Source organism: Castor canadensis, chromosome 15, assembly GCF_047511655.1.
Source record: "Castor canadensis chromosome 15, mCasCan1.hap1v2, whole genome shotgun sequence".
Lineage (NCBI taxonomy): Eukaryota > Metazoa > Chordata > Mammalia > Rodentia > Castoridae > Castor > Castor canadensis.
In genome coordinates, this window is record NC_133400.1 from 81,870,663 (window position 1) to 81,889,076 (window position 18,414).

An 18,414-nucleotide genomic window follows, 5' to 3' on the forward strand; every position below is an offset into this window, starting at 1 on the left:
TCCTAGGATTAAACTTAACCAAGAAGTGAGTTATCTCTGTACTGAAAATAGCAAAACACTGATGAAAGAATTTGAGAAGAACATAACCAAAAAATGGAAATACAGTCTACAGATTGATCTACAGATTCAATGCAATTCCTATCAAAATACTAAGACATTGTCTGCAGAAATAGAAAAAGACACTCTTAAAGTTTATATGAAATAACTACAGACTCTGTACAGCCAAAGAAATCCTGAGAAAAAAGGAAAAAGTTGGAAGAAAAATTGAATATGTACTTCAAAATTACAAACACAGACACACAGACCAATAGAAGAGACAAGAGAACACAGAAATTCATGTGTTTATAGCCAACTGACTTTTGACAGAAAAAAATATCATTAAGCATGGAAATGTCATAATGAAACTCTCTGTATAGTTATCTAAAACAGAAAAGTATCTTTTATCAAAAGATACTTTTATCAAAAACAAAGGACAAGAAGGTAAAATAGGTCTTGTCTGGAGGTTGATACCAGTGAGTGATAGGATGGAGGATATAAGAAAAGGATGAGGGAGGGTGAATATGGTGGAAATATTGGAAACTCATGTATGAAAATGGAGAAATGAGATCTACTGAAGCTATTCTAAGAAGGGGGGAGAAGGGAATAAAGGAAAATGATGGAGGGGATGAATTTAACTTTTGTGACTATCACAATGTATCCCAGTACAATAGTATGACATTAAAAATAAAATTAAATTTAAAAAATCATTAAGAACATTGATATGTTTGGATATTAAATATCCCCTAAAAAGCTTATGTGTTAACCATTTAGTTCTCAATGCAACAATGTTCATATGTGGGGCTTTTGGGAAGCAATTGAATTATGAGAAGTTTGAGCTGATGAATGGATTAATCCATTAATAAGTTCATTAATATGACCACAATATTTAGTGCTGGTGGAACCTAAGAGGTAGAACCTAAGTGGAGGAAGAATGGGTCACTGATGGTGTGCCTTTGAAGGATATATTTTGTCCCCAGCCCTTTCTGCACCTTATCTCTCTCTGCTTCCTTTCTGCTATGAGGTGAGCTGCTTTCCTCCTCCATGCACTTCATCCATGGCCTAAAAGCAAGGGCCAGTCTACCGTAGACTGAAACCTCTGAAGCTAACTAACCATAGTCTGAAACCTCTCAAAATATGAGCCAAAGCAAATCTTTCCTCCTTTATATTGTTTAGCTCAGGTTTATGTCACAATAAATGTTGCTAAGAAAACTGGATATTCATATGCAGAGAGATGAAACTAGACCCATTTCTTGCATTATTTTTTTTTTACTTGAAGAAAATGTAGGCACTTTATGGCATTATTCTAAGCAAAGAATTTTTTGGATCTGACCCCAAAGCAACAAAAGCAAAAGTTGACCAATGGGATTATATCATACTAAAAAGTTACTGCACAGGGAAAAATACAATCAGCAGAGTAGAGACAACCAATGGAATGGGAAAGAATATTTGAAAACTCTTCATCCAGCAAGGCAATAAGAGCTAAAAGAAAAAGGAACACAGAAAACTCAACAGTGATAATAATAATCCACTTAAAATGGAAATGATCAGAATAAACATTCCTCAAAAGACATACAAATGGCCAGTAAGTATGTGCAAAATGCTCACATCACAAATAATCAAGTAAGCATGTATTAAAACCACATTAAGATGTGCTGTTACCCCAGTTACAATGGCTACTAGCAAAAACACACACACAAAAAAAGACAGATGCTGCTTAGGATGTGGAAAAAGGGAACTCTCATATACTGTTAATGGGAATATAAATTAATACAGCCATTATGGAAAACAGTATGGAAGTTTCTCCAAAAAAAGCACTCACATATTTGAGGCGCACTATTTACAATAGCCAAGATGTAGAATCAACTTATAGGTCTATAATGAATGAAAGGTTAAAGAAAATGTGGTATATTCACACACAAAGGGATTCTATTTGCCATAAAAGGAATGAAATTTTGTCATTTGCAAAACATGGATGGAACTGAAAACATTTTGTTTAGTCAAATTTCAGGTACAAAGACAAACACTGCATGTTCTCACTTACGTGTAGAAACTAGAAGGTTGATCCCGTAGAAGTAGGGAGTGGAACAGCGATTAGTGGAGCCTCAGAAGGATATGGGGATAGGTGATATGGAGGGAAGGTGGTTAATGAGTACTGGGTCCAGCTGGATGGGAGGAATAACTTCTCATATTCTATAGCACAGTAGAATAACTGTGGTCAAAACCAATTCATTGTATTTTTCAAAATTGCTAGTATATTTTAAATGTTTCCAGCACAGAGAAATGATAGATGTCTGAAGTGATCCATATGCAGTTATTCCAATCTGATGATCGCACATTGTATAAACATATTGAAGCGTTACAATGTACCCCCCAAATATGTACAAATATTATGCATTAATTTTTTTAATCTTTGTAAGATTTTTCTGGGCTCTCAAATGTTCTCTAGCTTCAGCCCACATTTTGATGCAGGTTCTGTGGGAAACATTTGGGTGGCTCCTCAGCAAGTTAAACACAGAATTCCCATATGACCCAGCAGTTCTACTCCTACATGTATACCAAAAAAACTGAAAACAGGTACTCAAATAAATACATATACACCCACATTCATAGCAGCACTATTCACAGTACCTGAAAATACCACAATGTCATCAACAGACAAGAAAATGGAACAACATTCCAATGGGTAATTATGGAAACACCTGGATAAACAAGTCATGATATATTCATGTGATTCAGCCATAAAAAGAAATGAAGTACTGGTATATGCTTTAACATGTGGATGAACCTGAAAACATTGTGCTAAGTGAAAGAAGCCAGACCTAGAAAGTTACAAGTCCTTTGATTCCATGTCTATGAAATGCCAGAAAGGATGGATCTATAGAGACAGAATACGAATTGGCCATTGCCAGGACAATAGGGAGCAGCTGCTCAGTGGTTCAGGGTTCCTTTGGAAGTGATGAAAATGTTTTGGAAAAACACAGAAGTTGTTGGCTGTGCAATGCTGTTAAAGTAGTACACGCCTCGGGATTTCACTGTTAAGTGGTTAATTTTATTTTATGTGAATTTTGCTTGATTAAAAAAAAAAGAAAACCCTAATGTACATGTGAAACTCAAACTCTTAATAAGAGAGCTAAGGTACTACACACAGCTTAGAGCGTGAAGAGGAATCAGCATGAGAGCCCAGTGAGTAGGGATGGTAGGCATGGCAGCTGGTAGGGATGGAGGTACAGCACAGGGGACTAAGGAAATGAAAGTACCTTTGTGAACAAGGGAAGTGGATATTGTGTGAAGGTCCACTCCAGGACTCATTCTCTGCCTGTGAAAATTCAGAGGGTCTTTGGAGCCTTTGCCCCCACCCTCCCACACTGCCACTTGCACACCTGCCTATGAGCAGTGAGCAGGAACCAGTCCTGTGTGCCAGAGGGTGGTACCCACAGCAGGTGGTTTTACAGATTGCACAGTGCAGGGGCAGGGGCCTTCCCAGGATCTTTATTTACAGGTTTGTGCTTTTAGCTGTCATGGATGGCAATATAGGTAGATAGATGATTGAAAGATAGACAGATTATAGGTGTAATTTATCTATCTGTATGCATATATATATATAAGTAGAGAGATATTCTGTTCTGCAAGCTTCAAGGAATTACAAAAAAAAGTGAGAATTTCCCTACTTTGTGTGTTTCAGTCTCAGGTTGGGGAAGACTTCAGATAACTTCCAACCTGAAGCCTTTAAGTAAAAATGTCCACGCCTCCATAGCAGAGTCTACAACGAGACACATACCACTTGGTGCATTATTATTCCTGGTTGATTGATTGATTGATTGATTGATTAGAAGCAACTTATCAGGGTAAAAGGAAGAGAAAATACTATTGGTTGTCTTGCAATCAAAATATGTTTAAAAATCATCCACAGTAGGAAAACGTCCTTCCCCAGAACATGATTGCCAGGAATCTTATTCAAACAAAAAACAAAATTAGCCATGGTTGGCCCGAGTAGAATTTCTGAAAACAGTATTTAACTTGACCTAGATATTGACAAGGATAACAGTGTAGTCCTTGACGTTGGAGTCAGCAAATACAGGCTGTTCTCCTTTATTTCTTTTTGTGGCATTACTGCCTGTACAAATATATTTAGTTCACATTGCTGTGTACACAGCACTGACAACTGCAGCCTAGTGTGGTGGTTATAAATGTAATGGTGAATAAATAAATCATCCTTCAGTGACCCCTGAACAAAAAATGAGATGCGAAAGTGTTTCAGATCTCTTTCAAGGAATCCATTATGTTTTTACATGCTGTAACCTGGAGGGGAGATGTAGGTTCCTGAAAACTCACAGAGTAAGAGTCACACTTTGGTAATGCCACGCTCGTGAATGTACTTGAACTTATTGTCTAATACTGTGGAGAGAACAAGAAGGCTCTTCTATGGAGAGTTTTAAAGAGGAGAAGAAAATAAATAAGTTCAAGAGATCCCAAAACTCTCTTAAGGAAAGAGGTTCAAGAAGACTCTTACATGCACCGGGAGGTTCAAGAGACTGAGGCTGAGTGAATGAAAGAAGGTAGAGGAAGCCTACTTACCAAAGAGAGGAAGAACTTAATGGGTTTCTTTTCACAGAGCTTTGTTACATGAATTTGTATTTTCTAACTATATTTATAGCTTCCCATCTTTCTCCTATGCTATTTCTAACATTCTGATCAATCTCTTTTAAAAAGTCTTTCAAATAAGAGGAATAATATATGTGTATGTGTCTAGACACACACACATGTTCAAAATGATGGTATGTACAATGCTAAAGAAAAGCCCACCAACAGTTTTCATAAAGGAAAAGTGGAGGATGACATACCTATTTTTCCAGATCCAAAAGAGTGAATTTATACTCTTGGGAAATCAGTAAATTGGAATCACATTGGAGGATAAGGGGATGGTAGCTTCAGCGATAAGAGGAGGGCAAAGGTCAAGTGGTAGGGTGCTTGCCTAGCATGCATGAAGCCTTGGGTTCAACCCCTACTATAGGGGAAAAGGAAAACAAGAACACCACCAGAAAAGTGGCAGTGCACCTTGGCTGAGGCTCAGAACTGTTGATTATTTAAAAAGTAAGGCTTAAAGTATGATCAGTTAAGCCCAGTGGAGATTAAGACCTAGAGGAGATTTTATCTAGGGCTATAAAAGGATAGCCTGGTGGAAGTAGACATGGGCAGCTAATGGGAAAATGATTTTAATTGTAGAATAAAAAGGAAACAGGAAACAAAAATGTAGCAACATCTAGAAACAAAAGTATGGGAAGAGTTACACTCACTCATAAGGAAATGGAGCATTTACCAGGAGGGAAAAAAAAATCCAGCCACTTTAGCAGAAAAATCCCATCTAAATATGAAAGCAGGGAATGTGTTCTGAAGCTGGAAATATTCATCAATGTGTTAAATGTCATACATTCTAAAAATATGAGATAGATTTCAACAGCCCTATAGTTAAATAGTGATGATAGGAATTTTGCTTCTATGATGCCATAGCAATTCAGATGGTTCTTAAGTCTCCATAGCAACAGTCTGATACTACTTTTTGTTCTTCTGTGTTGTCACATGATGCCTGATGCACCACATAGAAAGCAGAGAAGCAGTCAATTGTATTTCCTAATAAGTGACACAGAGACCACCGGCCATTGTGGAGGACTTTTATTAGGATTAGACCAGGGCTCTATAAACTAGGCTGTCCCTTGGTGCTGTTTCTCCTATGAGCTGGCACTTACACTGGGTGTTAACAATTGCCTATTAGCAGGTGCTGTACATGAAGCGTGGTGTGGTTTGATGAATGTACGGCCATTTAGATAGAATTTCCTCAAGGTTCTACTTGTGATGCCCAATTGTCTTAAAAGTTGATACCAATACAGGAGTGGTGACCATTCACCATGAAGAGTCTACAATTCTCATCCTGGGGTTAGCAGCAGAATCATCTACTAGGGATGGGGATGTTATCGTGTCATTAAACATGGGCCAAGCCTCTGTGAGGTTTGTTCCTCGAGTTTCCCATCTATGAAATTGGACTGATGACCAAAGCCTTTTTCTTACTCAAAAAAAAAAAGGTGTGTAATACATTCAGGCAAGTTTTGTCAAATGCATTTTGGAATATGATAGACATGTTAGAGAAAACCCAGCTGCCTTTAGTTCATGCATGAGAGGTACCAACATGCTACATGTCTCATCCTACAGTGAGGGAGAGCACCCAAAAGCTTGCATGTATGAATAGGATAGAGAGGAATCTCTTGAGCTCTCATTAAAGTTTCAAAGATTTTCTTACTGAGACTGACTCCAGATCCCAGTGCTTTTACCATGGTCTTCATTAATGGGTACCACTCTGAGTTAAGATCCATCTAAACTCACCTTGACATTGACTGTTTTTCAGTAGGAGTTGGAAGATCCCGGACTTAAGTGATGACACTAACATTTGTTACCCTGTCTGAATCAATTCCTCCCTTTGTTTTTTTCCTTTATGAAAGGACCCTTATAAAAGAACAAAGAATGCAACCTTGTATATAGCAGGTAGTCAGTACATATTTGTTCTCTTCCTCTTACCCTTTTGCTTCACCCCAAATTCTGCATTTCTGGTATTTTTATGGGCCTTAAGAGGTGAGCCAGTGATATAAGCATGTTTGGAACTAAGGATGGTATTCTATCAATGTGACAGCATCATAAATGAAAGTAGTAAGCTCTTACTATTTATAGGACACCGCATATAGCGAGAGAAATACAGAGTTAAGAGATCTTGTGCTTAAGACCTAAAAGGCCATTGAAGATTAAAAGATAATAACAACACAAGGTAACCTAAGCTAAATGTCAAATAGGCAGCATAGATTAGCAGAAATGAGCTAGATGCTCAGGAAAACTTCCTGGAAGGGTGAGGCATTGATGTGAACTTTGAAGAGAGTTAATATTTATTGATTGCTTATTAGATAATGAACATTGGGCCCTTTGCCTGATTTTTTTTCTCAGTAACTGAAGGATAGGTTCTTGATAAGGGAATACAAATGGAAAGGCAGGACTGGCAGCCTAGAAGTAGGAATGATTATGTAATGCCTTTGGTAGGAGGGACGTAACCAGAAAGAAGGTGGTAAACGACTCCAAAAGGTGGAGCCTTGATACATGTTAGTAGGGAATTCTGCATACCCAATTGTGTGATTTAAGAGGAGAACATTCAGAACTGGGGAACGCAGTCAGACCACTGAAATAGCCCAGGCATTAGGCAATGGGACCTTGGCATTGAAAGAGAAGCAGAAATCAAGGTTGACTAGTAGAATGATTACCAGCATGTAGAAAGTCTAAGGAAGCATCTCATTTTGGGGAAAAGGGGTAGAGTTGAGTTTTGCCTAAATTAAACCTGGAAGAGCTACAAGCAGGAAGAGATATTTCCTGAAAAACATTAGCACGGGAAAATCACACTGTGAGAGCTGCTCAGATGCGTCCCTGGCACCTGCATCACAGGGAATTGGGAAACCCAGACCCCAAGGTGCATAGAGCCAATGGCATGTTTTGCCTTTCTTGTATGTTTCTTTTCCTCAGGTGGATTCTGGAATCAAATAAAAAACAAATTCTCCAAGTCTACACTTAACCCCCCAAATACATCATTCAGCAGGTATTTATTGAGCTCCTTCCCTCTCTGGAATAAGGCCATGTCCTCTCTATTGCTTATAGCCACCATGTCTGACTATTCTTTTTCTATATGCATTTCAGGATGAGTGAAGAAACACATTGGATACAGGACAAAGCAAAGGCTCATAGAGACTTTTCCAAGTCATTCCATCATAATGGCTCAAATTCCTTTATTTATAAAGGACACATACAACCAACAGAATGTTAAAGAAGAGAGAACATCAGATGCAGAGTTTATAGGGCCTTTGTGATATTTGGAAAACCATTGAACTCTCTGGGACTTGATTGACTTATCTGTAAAATGAGAGGTTGATAAATACTTCAACTCTAATCTTCTCTGATTTTATATCATGTAGTTAGGCTTATCATGCCCTTTAAGAAGAACCATCAGTGCATTTATAGATAAAAGCTGTTTCTTGTTGTAAATAAGTGTGTTCTTATTCACCACAATCTCCATTCCTAAAACCCCTGACAAAAAATTTTGGGGCTAAAACCCACTGTTGAATAACTCAAAGGCTGAATAATTCTTCTCTTTCCTGAAGATATGAATATAGTTAAGAGGGAAGAAGATGTGTAGTCTCTTCCTATGCTGAGACTGATTAGAAGAACATCAGGGTCCTCAGACCATAGTCTCTTCTTTACCATGCTGGCCCCAGTCTTCACCTCTACTTATTCCAGTGCTCCGCTGACTTTGGTTCTTGGAGAACTGAGCCCTGGGCTTGCTCTTTTCCTTACCCCTGACACAAATGGCTCTGTTCTTGTAACCTTGCAACCATCTTGTATGCTACCTTCTTTGGGTCATGCTATTGTCTCTTCTGTAGAGAGTAGCTAAGTCTGTCTGTCCTGTGATCATTACCACTCCATCCTATTCTATACAGAACCTGGCCACTACTTCCCTTCAGAGTCCTGCTCCATTCAACCCCATGCCTTCCTAGACAAATCTGGATCCCATGGCCTTACTGGTTAGGCAGTTACCAGCCTTTTCCACTGTTGCCATGGTCTCTCCTCTCTACAACTGTTGAAGATGCCACTCTGTGATGCTGCTGCTGCTGCTGGAGCTACTCCACAATGGCTGCCAACAACTTGCTGCCAGACTTCGACTGTATTTCTCGTTCTGCCAACACGGCTACCCTGGTGCCTCTTCTGTGGAGAGCTTCATGGATAGATGCAACTGTAATTCTAACGACTGCTCCAAGCTCCTCGCCCATGAGATCCACTCCACTAGGAATGGTCTTTGAGTTTTTGATGGTCTAGTTCTATGCTTCCATGGACCTAGACTAATCTCTCCAAAGATTAACTTAGAGCAGAAAAGCTACACAGTGTGACAGGACTTGCAAAGGCTCTTGGGACCCACCTTTGTCACAACATTCTGAACTTCCTAGCTCCTATTTCACTTAGGAGGGTACTTCTGTTCCCAAGAACACTCTGTGGATGTAGAGGTTTAGTAACATACATCTCTCCTGAGGATGTCTAGGATTAAATGAGAGAATGAAAGGAAACTATCTCTAAATCCTCCTTTTAGGGTCTCTCAAGACGTGAGAGCCTTCTGCAAATGACTATTCCAGACTTCTTCAAATGGACATGAAAATTAAACCCCACAGTGACTCTGGACTACACCACATCCCATACATAATAAGAAAAGTAGGAGGAGAAGTTATTTTTGAAATTTGTGCCCAGGAAAAACCTGTCCAGACAGGTTCTGGCAAAGGATGGATCAAGGTATGGAATGGCCTTGGATTGGTTTCACAAAGAAAAAGCAAAATCAAGGGCCTGGGACCCAGATTCAAAGCATTCCTTTCTCCTGGGCATTGTTTTCTTTCATTCCAAGCTCTCTGGTTGTATAACTGTCTAAACATATTTAGGCATGAAAGGGAAATACCCTGAACTACTTTAGTGGTCATGTTTGCAGATGCTCCATTGTCCTCACACAGTGGTTCCTGGAATCCTTACATGAGGATACCGTAAGAAAATCTAGCATTTCCTTCAAAAAAGAAAACATGCTTTTAGTCCCTAAATGTCTTCTCTTAAATTTCTGATGCATAGCTCATGTGCCACACACCTGGGCTTCTTTGAAAGGAAGCTTCAGGAGAATTCTTTCCCCAGGAGGCATAAGGGAAACCTATGCCTTGCCTGACCTGGGCATGGGCTTCTGCCACTTTCCCCCTCCCACAATGGGCACAGTGTCTTGTAGAAAGCACTTCAATCTTTGTTAGGCAAACACACTTCCTTAAGGTGGAAAAATTACCCCTTTTTAACATTTGAAAACTAGTAATTTTCCCAATTTTAAATTTAATAGGACAAAAAGTTGGCTAGGACAAATTCAGCAATCATCAAAAATTACTCAACAAACTAGACATTAAAATGGGCTCAGGTATAAGAGCCTTGGTTATCTGTCTAAAAAAAAGATTAAGCCTTTTTCTCCAGGCCATGACCAGGTAAATCATGCTTGGAAACCATAGCAAAGTTTTAAAATGGTCTTTTTTTTGATCCATATTCATAATTTCTCTTGGCTCTTATGATTAATTACCATTATGGTTAAAGTCAATACTATTCCCATTCAAAGTCTGGCTTCTCAGGTTCAGGCTAAGGTTCTGAGTCAGAAAAATCATGTCCTATTAGAATTGAGGCAGTAATATTTCTCATGTCTGATCAAAATGCCAGCTTACTTTGTGGCCTAGGGCATTGGGGTCTCTTTTTCTGTTCCTGGGAAAAAGGTATAGCTTTTCTTTTAAATATCATTCTTAGATATCAAGGTAAAGATACAGTTTGTGAAATAGTTAATTCCAGGTTTTTTTGATGAAAGATGCCTGATGCCCATCAAAATAACTTCATTATTTTCTTATAGTATGAAATCCAATCAATTATTTTCCTTTGTGCCTCAGGTTGAAACTGACCAAGGAAATTTAAAATACAGAATTGATTTGAAAAACTCATCAGAGCTCTGAAAATAATGCACACTGAGGTATATTTATTGTAGGAAAAGTCACAATTGAAACCAAATTCCATTAGATAATCCCAGTGCTGTTAATTAAAATGACCATCAAGTGTGAGGCAGGTATGACCTATTTCAACCTATAAAATTAAATAACTTGGAAGAAGGAGCTTTCATGATGTAAAAGAATTTCCTACAGATTTTTAAATAAATTAATATGGGATTTTTCAAGAGAGCACTAACACTGTAAATGGAACTATGTTCCCATATTATTTCATTTGTACATGGCATCTAAATGTTTTTAAATAGAGCGAGGTATGAATTAAGTCTTAAATGAAGAAAAGTAGTCTAAACTCTATGACCTGCAGAGCATTTATCAGCATTGTAAACCTCAGTACTTACTTTTGTCCTCACGTATGGTATTTTCTGTCTCTGCTTCCTTTGCATATGTGGGTCCTTTTCTCTGAAATCCTTTCTCAGTCCTACATATCTCCACTATGTTCCCCCCATATTGACAGCCCTATGCCCTAACAGTGACTTCCTCTATGTGGCCACAAAGCCAGTTCTAAGGACAGTCCCTTCTGCTGGGAGTATAGCTCATGGGTCGAGGCCAGCTCAGAAAGGTGGAGTGAGGCACTCCCTGAAAAACAAACTGAAAGGAAAAGAACTGGCTGCATGACTGAGTGCTAAGGCGCCTGCCTACCAAGCAGGAGGTCCTGAGTTCAGACTTCCAATACTACAAAAAAGCAAGCAAAAAAATTCTTCCTGAAATGCCATCTTTTCTGCAAGGTAGGTGGGGAGGGCTGAAGGAGCATGCAGCTGCTCCCTTCTGTGGGGACAAGGAGGAAGAAGGCAATCCTTCTACTGGATGGATGCCCCTCTCAACCTCCTTCTCATCTGCGCTCCCAAACGTCTTCTCAGCAAACACCGGAGCAATGAGCTGGCACCACAACAGCTGCTGTTCTCTCCTTTGTGACAAAATCACGTCAACAGAAACTCTCAGAGAAAAGAAAGACATAAACACCTCCTTTCAAACACTGCAAATGAATGATATCCTGTCCTTTATATATTTTCATAAAACACAGGGGTAGGTAAAGATCCATTTCTGGTTAAAGTTTTCTTGATAATAGGAGAAAAAACAGTTTTCTTTTCTCCACTGTGTGGCACTCTATCCAGAAAGACAAGAAATGCTAAAGGAAGAAGTCTCCCCAGTCTAGATTCTAATTAACTTCTGTACCAATTGCTGAGAACGTTATGCAGTTCTGGTTCTTCAGTAAATGGGGCAGAGAATCTAAGAGATCATAATGATAAGATAACTGGTCAACCAAAGCACAGAATTAGGTCTAACTCCATTCTTTTCCCCAGTTGGGTACAACTGTAGAGAATTGTAAATAAAATACAGGAGGTCCTATACCTGATATTCGATAGCATAGAAGAGCATAGAAGACTTTACACTGGAGGTCTGGGAGGTACTTTGGTAAGCATACAGCCCATCACTTAGCACAGAAAGCTTTCCAGATGTGATAGAGTAGGAAAAACTTGAAATCTGGAGTTAGAAGACCTGCATTTGAAGTTCCTGTACTGTTTAGAAATTCTGTGATCTTGGGCTAGGTATTGTATCATGGGCAGCATACCAAACACAAAACCTGGCACCGCCCAATAGTACACATTGGTTTTTCAGATGTTTACAGAGTTTTGTGACTAGAGGGTGGGGTCAGCTGATGTTGGCTGGTCTTGTGATTAGGTGACTTGCTCGTGACTCTGTGGGCTGTTTCTCCCTTCCTCCTGGTATCTACAGACTAAGACTAGCCTGGATGTATCTTTCCCATGGACGTTCTCAAACATTTGTGCATACCACATCAGTTAGCACTTCAACTGGCTAAAAGAAGTAACATAGAGTCATACCCAGAAAAAGTAAGAGAGGGAGATGTGTGTCATGGCTCATACTGCAACCTCAGTTACTTGGGAAGCAGAGATCAAGAGGATCATAGTTCAAGGCCAATCTGGGCAAAAAGTTTGCAAAAATCTCCTTTCAACAAACAAGTCAGGCATGGTGGTGCATGCCTGTCATCACAGCCATGAGGGAGGCATAGGTGGGAGTATTTTGTCCAATGTCAGCCCCAGGCAAAAATGTGAGCCCCTATCTGAAAAAATAACTACAGCAAAAAGAGATGGAGGTATGGCTTAAGTGGTAGAATGCCTGCCTACCAAGCACAAGGCCCCGAGTTCAAACCACAGTACTGTAAAAAAAGAGAAAGAAAGAAGGGAGGGATGGAGGGAGAGAGGGAGGGAAGGGGAGAGGGAGTGAGGGAGGGAGAAAAGAAGGGGAAAAATGAGTATGACTTGCCACCTGGCAAATGGCATGGCTAACCAAAAAGCGCATAAATAATTGGGAACAAATGGTGCTGTTTATCTCCATTCATTGTTCTCTCAGACTCAAATCATCATCTGTTGAATGGTGTGCCCTTGGACATTAGATGAGATGCCACTTAAAAGTACCAAGCTCAGCTGGGCACGTGTGGTGCTCACCTGTAATCTCAGATACTCAGGAGAAAAAAGCAAGAGAATTGTGACTCTGAGGCCAACCTGGGCAAAGTTTGTGCGATCCTGTCTCAACACCAGAAAATTGAACATAAAAAGTCTAGGTGCATGACTCATGGGGTAGAGTGCTTGCCTAACAAGCATGAAGTCATAGGTTTAATCCCCAACACTGAACAACAAACAAATAAAAAAGTATCTAACTTAAGCCCTGGAATAAAAGTGATGCTTAATAAATCTTGCTTTAATTCTACTCACCTCTCTGATCTTGTAAAAATGCAATTAAGACCTGCCACACTGAGTGGGATTTTTGTGAATGGTTTTAATAGCATGTGAAAACACTGGCAAAGATTCTGAATTGCTATATAATTTTTGTATCACAATGCCTTATAGAATGTTTAGCCATTCATACATACCCCAAAAATTCAAGAATTGGGATATTGATCACAATTTTTACTGAGCACTTTAGCATTGTAGTAAGTGAAAATTTTTTCTCTGTGATAGGTTCTATTTCTATTATAAATCTAAGCATATATGTCTTAGGATAAAGATCAGGGAAGGGAGGGGAAAGGGAAAAGGAAATTAGTATCATTAGTAGTGTAACTTCCTAGTGTTACCCAAGATACCTGGAATTGATCTAAGAGGAAGTTCTTTTTAAATCTTTTATCACCCTAAAGCCTAAGCCTTAATGAGGATGTTTCCAAATAAGAAGTAAAGATGGATGGGCAGGTCACAGAGGATAAAACCTGGATGGTTGTCAGGTCACAATCCTCTTGCATTAATAAATTGAAAACTGTTTATGAATCAGAGAAAAACAATCCTTAGATAATGAACCTTAATTGTGCAGCTAGCTGTGACCCTCAGAGACTCTGAGGGACTTAAAGAGATTAAGCTCAAAAATGGCAAAAATGTGAGAGAGACAGGGTCAGCATGGTAGTGCCAGAGAGATGGGAAACCTGACCCTCTGATCACGACATAGCTAATGGCCTTCATGACATTTACAAGTACTCCTGATCTAGAGAAATTTATTGTGAAGTTATCATCTCTCTCTCTCTTTCTCTCTCTCTCTCTCTCTCTCTCTCTCTCTCTCTCTCTCTCTCTCTCTCCCTCTCTCTCTCTCTTTCTCTCTTTTAAGCATCCAAATGGAAAAGAAGTATGGCTTAAAGGATAAGGCCATCTTCTAGAGAGGTTCCTTGGGGCAGAGACATCCCCTCTCTAGGTCAAAAAGCCCTCACGTGACAGTGAAAAGTCCTTTAGCCACATTTCAGCTGGACTCCTTTTCCCTGCAGCGCAAACTGATATTTTGCCACCTTTTCCATGTTTGATATTCATTGACTTTTTCTCCTAAAACTGGGTTAATCCTGGATTGTAAATTCTGCCCTCACAGAAGCCAAAAGGTTTCTTTTGGAATGTGAGGTTGCAAGCAGAGAACACTTCCCAATTCAAAGAAATCTGGGTTGGAAAAGTACAACTTGTTATTCTCACTTCCAAATATTTTAGCAACACTGATCATTGTCAGATTATCAGAATACCTAAAGATCTGATGATTAGTGGTCTTTGACATTGCACAACTACTGCCTAAGTTAAAATATTTCCTAAACCCCTCCTCCACTCCCACCTCTCCTTTCCCTCCTCAGAAAATTCAATTGCTTTATATACACTCATAAAAGATGATCGCTGACATTTAAATGACGTAGAAATGATAGGTAATAAACAGACCGACGTGTTTCATTTTATAAATAACTATTTCTCGTTGCTAAAGACAAGACTTTTTGCTTGATGAGTGTGCTAGCTTGAGGTAGATTGTCAATGAATATCGGTTTCATGAATAAATAAGCGAATGAGGTACTGAATGTTAATGTAATAGCCTAAAATTGTCATTTCACCTGCTTACATTGCAGCTCCCAACTAATAAGGAACAGAAACTAAATATGCTTTTTTTTCTAACTCTTTATAGGTCTTAGGTTAGTAGAGGAGATTTTTCAAACAATGAAATAAGATATGGTGGAAACAGTACATTAGAAGTGGCCTCATTGAGCTAAATGTAGGTCCATTTTGTGAACAAATTACTTAGTTGAAGTTTTTGCAAAATAGCATAAAGAACAGTGCCCTCCCTTTAGGTGGCAGGGAGGTATGGGGAAGGGCAATGAACTAACACATGAAAACCACTGGCCTTGTGTCTAGCTCAAGGTCAGTGTTTAGCAGCTATCATCCTCCTCTTCATCATCAGCAGCATCAGCATCAGTACCATCTCAAGTCCTAAGTGATAGGTTCTGTGTCCTCTTGATTTCTGTGGGGTTAGTATGGTCAGGGACCTTTCAGCCTACTATGAAAGCATGGCAAACAATCCCAGACTCCACGGACTGGGAGGCTGGGGTATAAACAGCCATACAAGCTACACACTCCTTAAGTGGTACTATATAGAGAATTTTCAAACTTTCTTCCTAATGTCCCTCCCTCTAACTCCTGAAAACTTTTCTAGTTCCAAAAACTACGCTTAGAATTTGTTAGACATCAACCCACCTGAAATATGCGATAAGTCTATCTTCTTTTTTTAACCTTGACACAGTTCTTCTTGTTCTATCTCCCTTTAAGGAACCCTTTAGAGGTTAGGGTCAGAGAGAGTACCAGGAGGCAGGGAGTAACCAGTTGTACCAAAGACAAGAAAAGGTCAAGGAAAGAAATCTTGAGAAGTGGGCATGACTAGAAACCCTGAGAGGGTCTGAAAGGCAATGAATAGAACGCTTCAGAGTAGAATTGTGGAGAATCCAGAAACGAACAATGGCTGTAACTTGTTTGTGTGATGAATTTCGATGAGGCACACGGAAAGAGTGATGACTCAAGGGTAAGGAGACAGCAAGCCCGTGTCAAGGTTCCAGGGCCAGGAACTGGAGAAGGTAAAGAATGGAATGTCTGTCTTGAATAAACAAAAGAGAGTCTCTCTTCCATGATTCCAGTGGAGGGACACTATTGAAAGAAGAGGAGAGGGAATTGAACAGAAGACAGTAATGAAGGAATGGAATTCTTGTGGAGACCAATCAGTTTTTAGCTGTCTCAAAGGATGATGGTGATTACCCAGGAAATAAAAGATCAAAATATGGAGTTACTGAATGCAAGTGGAGATCATATCAGTGGGTTCCCAGAGAGAGCCCCAGTAACATGGGAAGAGGTGGATATAAATAGTGAAGTGACAGGCAGACGGGCACAATGGGTTGGTGAGATTTCCATCAAATCTGCCACTGTATCTTTTTTTTTTTTTTATTTGTGATGGGTTTTTCTTTCTTTTTTTTTCATTTTTTTTACTATTATTCATATGTGCATACAAGGCTTGGGTCATTTCTCCCCCCTGCCCCCACCCCCTCCCTTACCACCCACTCCGCCCCCTCCCTCTCCACCTCACCCCCTCAATACCCAGCAGAAACTATTTTGCCCTTATCTCTAATTTTGTTGTAGAAAGAGTATAAGCAATAATAGGAAGGAACAAGGGTTTTTGCTGGTTGAGATAAGGATAGCTATACAGGGCATTGACTCACATTGATTTCCTGTGCGTGGGTGTTACCTTCTAGGTTAATTCTTTTTGATCTAACCTTTTCTCTAGTTCCTAGTCCCCTTTTCCTATTGGCCTCAGTTGCTTTTAAGGTATCTACTTTAGTTTCTCTGCGTTAAGGGCGACAAATGCTAACTAATTTTTTAGGTGTCTTACCTATCCTCACCCCTCCCTTGTGTGCTAAAGCTTTTATCATGTGCTCAAAGTCCAATCCCCTTGGTGTGTTTGCCCTTGATCTAATGTCCACATATGAGGGAGAACATACGATTTTTGGTCTTTTGGGCCAGGCTAACCTCATTCAGAATGATGTTCTCCAATTCCATCCATTTACCAGCGAATGATAACATTTCGTTCTTCTTCATGGCTGCATAAAATTCCATTGTGTATGGATACCACATTTTCTTAATCCATTCATCAGTGGTGGGGCATCTTGGCTGTTTGCATAACTTGGCTATTGTGAATAGTGCCGCAATAAGCATGGGTGTGCAGGTGCCTCTGGAGTAACCTGTGTCACAGTCTTTTGGGTACATCCCCAAGAGTGGTATTGCTGGATCAAATGGTAGATCAATGTCTAGCTTTTTAAGTAGCCTCCAATTTTTTTTCCAGAGTGGTTGTACTAGTCTACATTCCCACCAGCAGTGTAAGAGGGTTCCTTTTTCCCCGCATCCTCGCCAACACCTGTTGTTGGTGGTGTTGCTGATGATGGCTATTCTAACAGGGGTGAGGTGGAATCTTAGCGTGGTTTTAATTTGCATTTCCTTTATTGCTAGAGATGGTGAGCATTTTTTCATGTGTTTTTTGGCCATTTGAATTTCTTCTTTTGAGAAATTTCTGTTTCGTTCACTTGCCCATTTCTTTATTGGTTCATTAGTTTTGGGAGAATTTAGTTTTTTAAGTTCCCTGTATATTCTGGTTATCAGTCCTTTGTCTGATGTATAGTTGGCAAATATTTTCTCCCACTCTGTGGGTGTTCTCTTCAGTTTAGAGACCATTTCTTTTGATGAACAGAAGCTTTTTAATTTTATATGTTCCCATTTGTCTATGCTATCTCTTAGTTGCTGTGCTGCTGGGGTTTCATTGAGAAAGTTCTTATCTATACCTACTAACTCCAGAGTATTTTCTACTCTTTCCTGTATCAACTTTAGAGTTTGTGGTCTGATATTAAGATCCTTGATCCATTTTGAGTTAATCTTGGTATAGGGTGATATACATGGATCTAGTTTCAGTTTTTTTGCAGACTGCTAACCAGTTTTCCCAGCAGGTTTTGTTGAAGAGGCTGCTATTTCTCCATCGTATATTTTTAGCTCCTTTGTCAAAGACAAGTTGGTTATAGTTGTGTGGCTTCATATCTGGATCCTCTATTCTGTTCCACTGGTCTTCATGTCTGTTTTTGTGCCAGTACCATGCTGTTTTTATTGTTATTGCTTTGTAATATAGTTTGAAGTCAGGTATTGTGATACCTCCTGCATTATTCTTTTGACTGAGTATTGCCTTGGCTATTCGTGGCCTCTTGTGTTTCCATATAAATTTCACAGTAGATTTTTCAATCTCTTTAATGAATGTCATTGGAATTTTGATGGGAATTGCATTAAACATGTAGATTACTTTGGGGAGTATCGACATTTTTACTATGTTGATTCTACCAATCCATGAGCATGGGAGATCTCTCCACTTTCTATAGTCTTCCTCAATCTCTTTCTTCAGAAGTGTATAGTTT

The 18,414-nt window shown here is 39.4% G+C and overlaps 1 protein-coding gene across 4 annotated transcripts in view; it reads left to right on the forward strand.

Annotated features, from left to right (window-relative positions):
* Positions 1-18,414, forward strand: part of Frmd4a (FERM domain containing 4A) — a 601,438-nt gene that overhangs the window by 129,923 nt on the left and 453,101 nt on the right. The gene's annotated exons all lie outside the window — the stretch shown is intronic.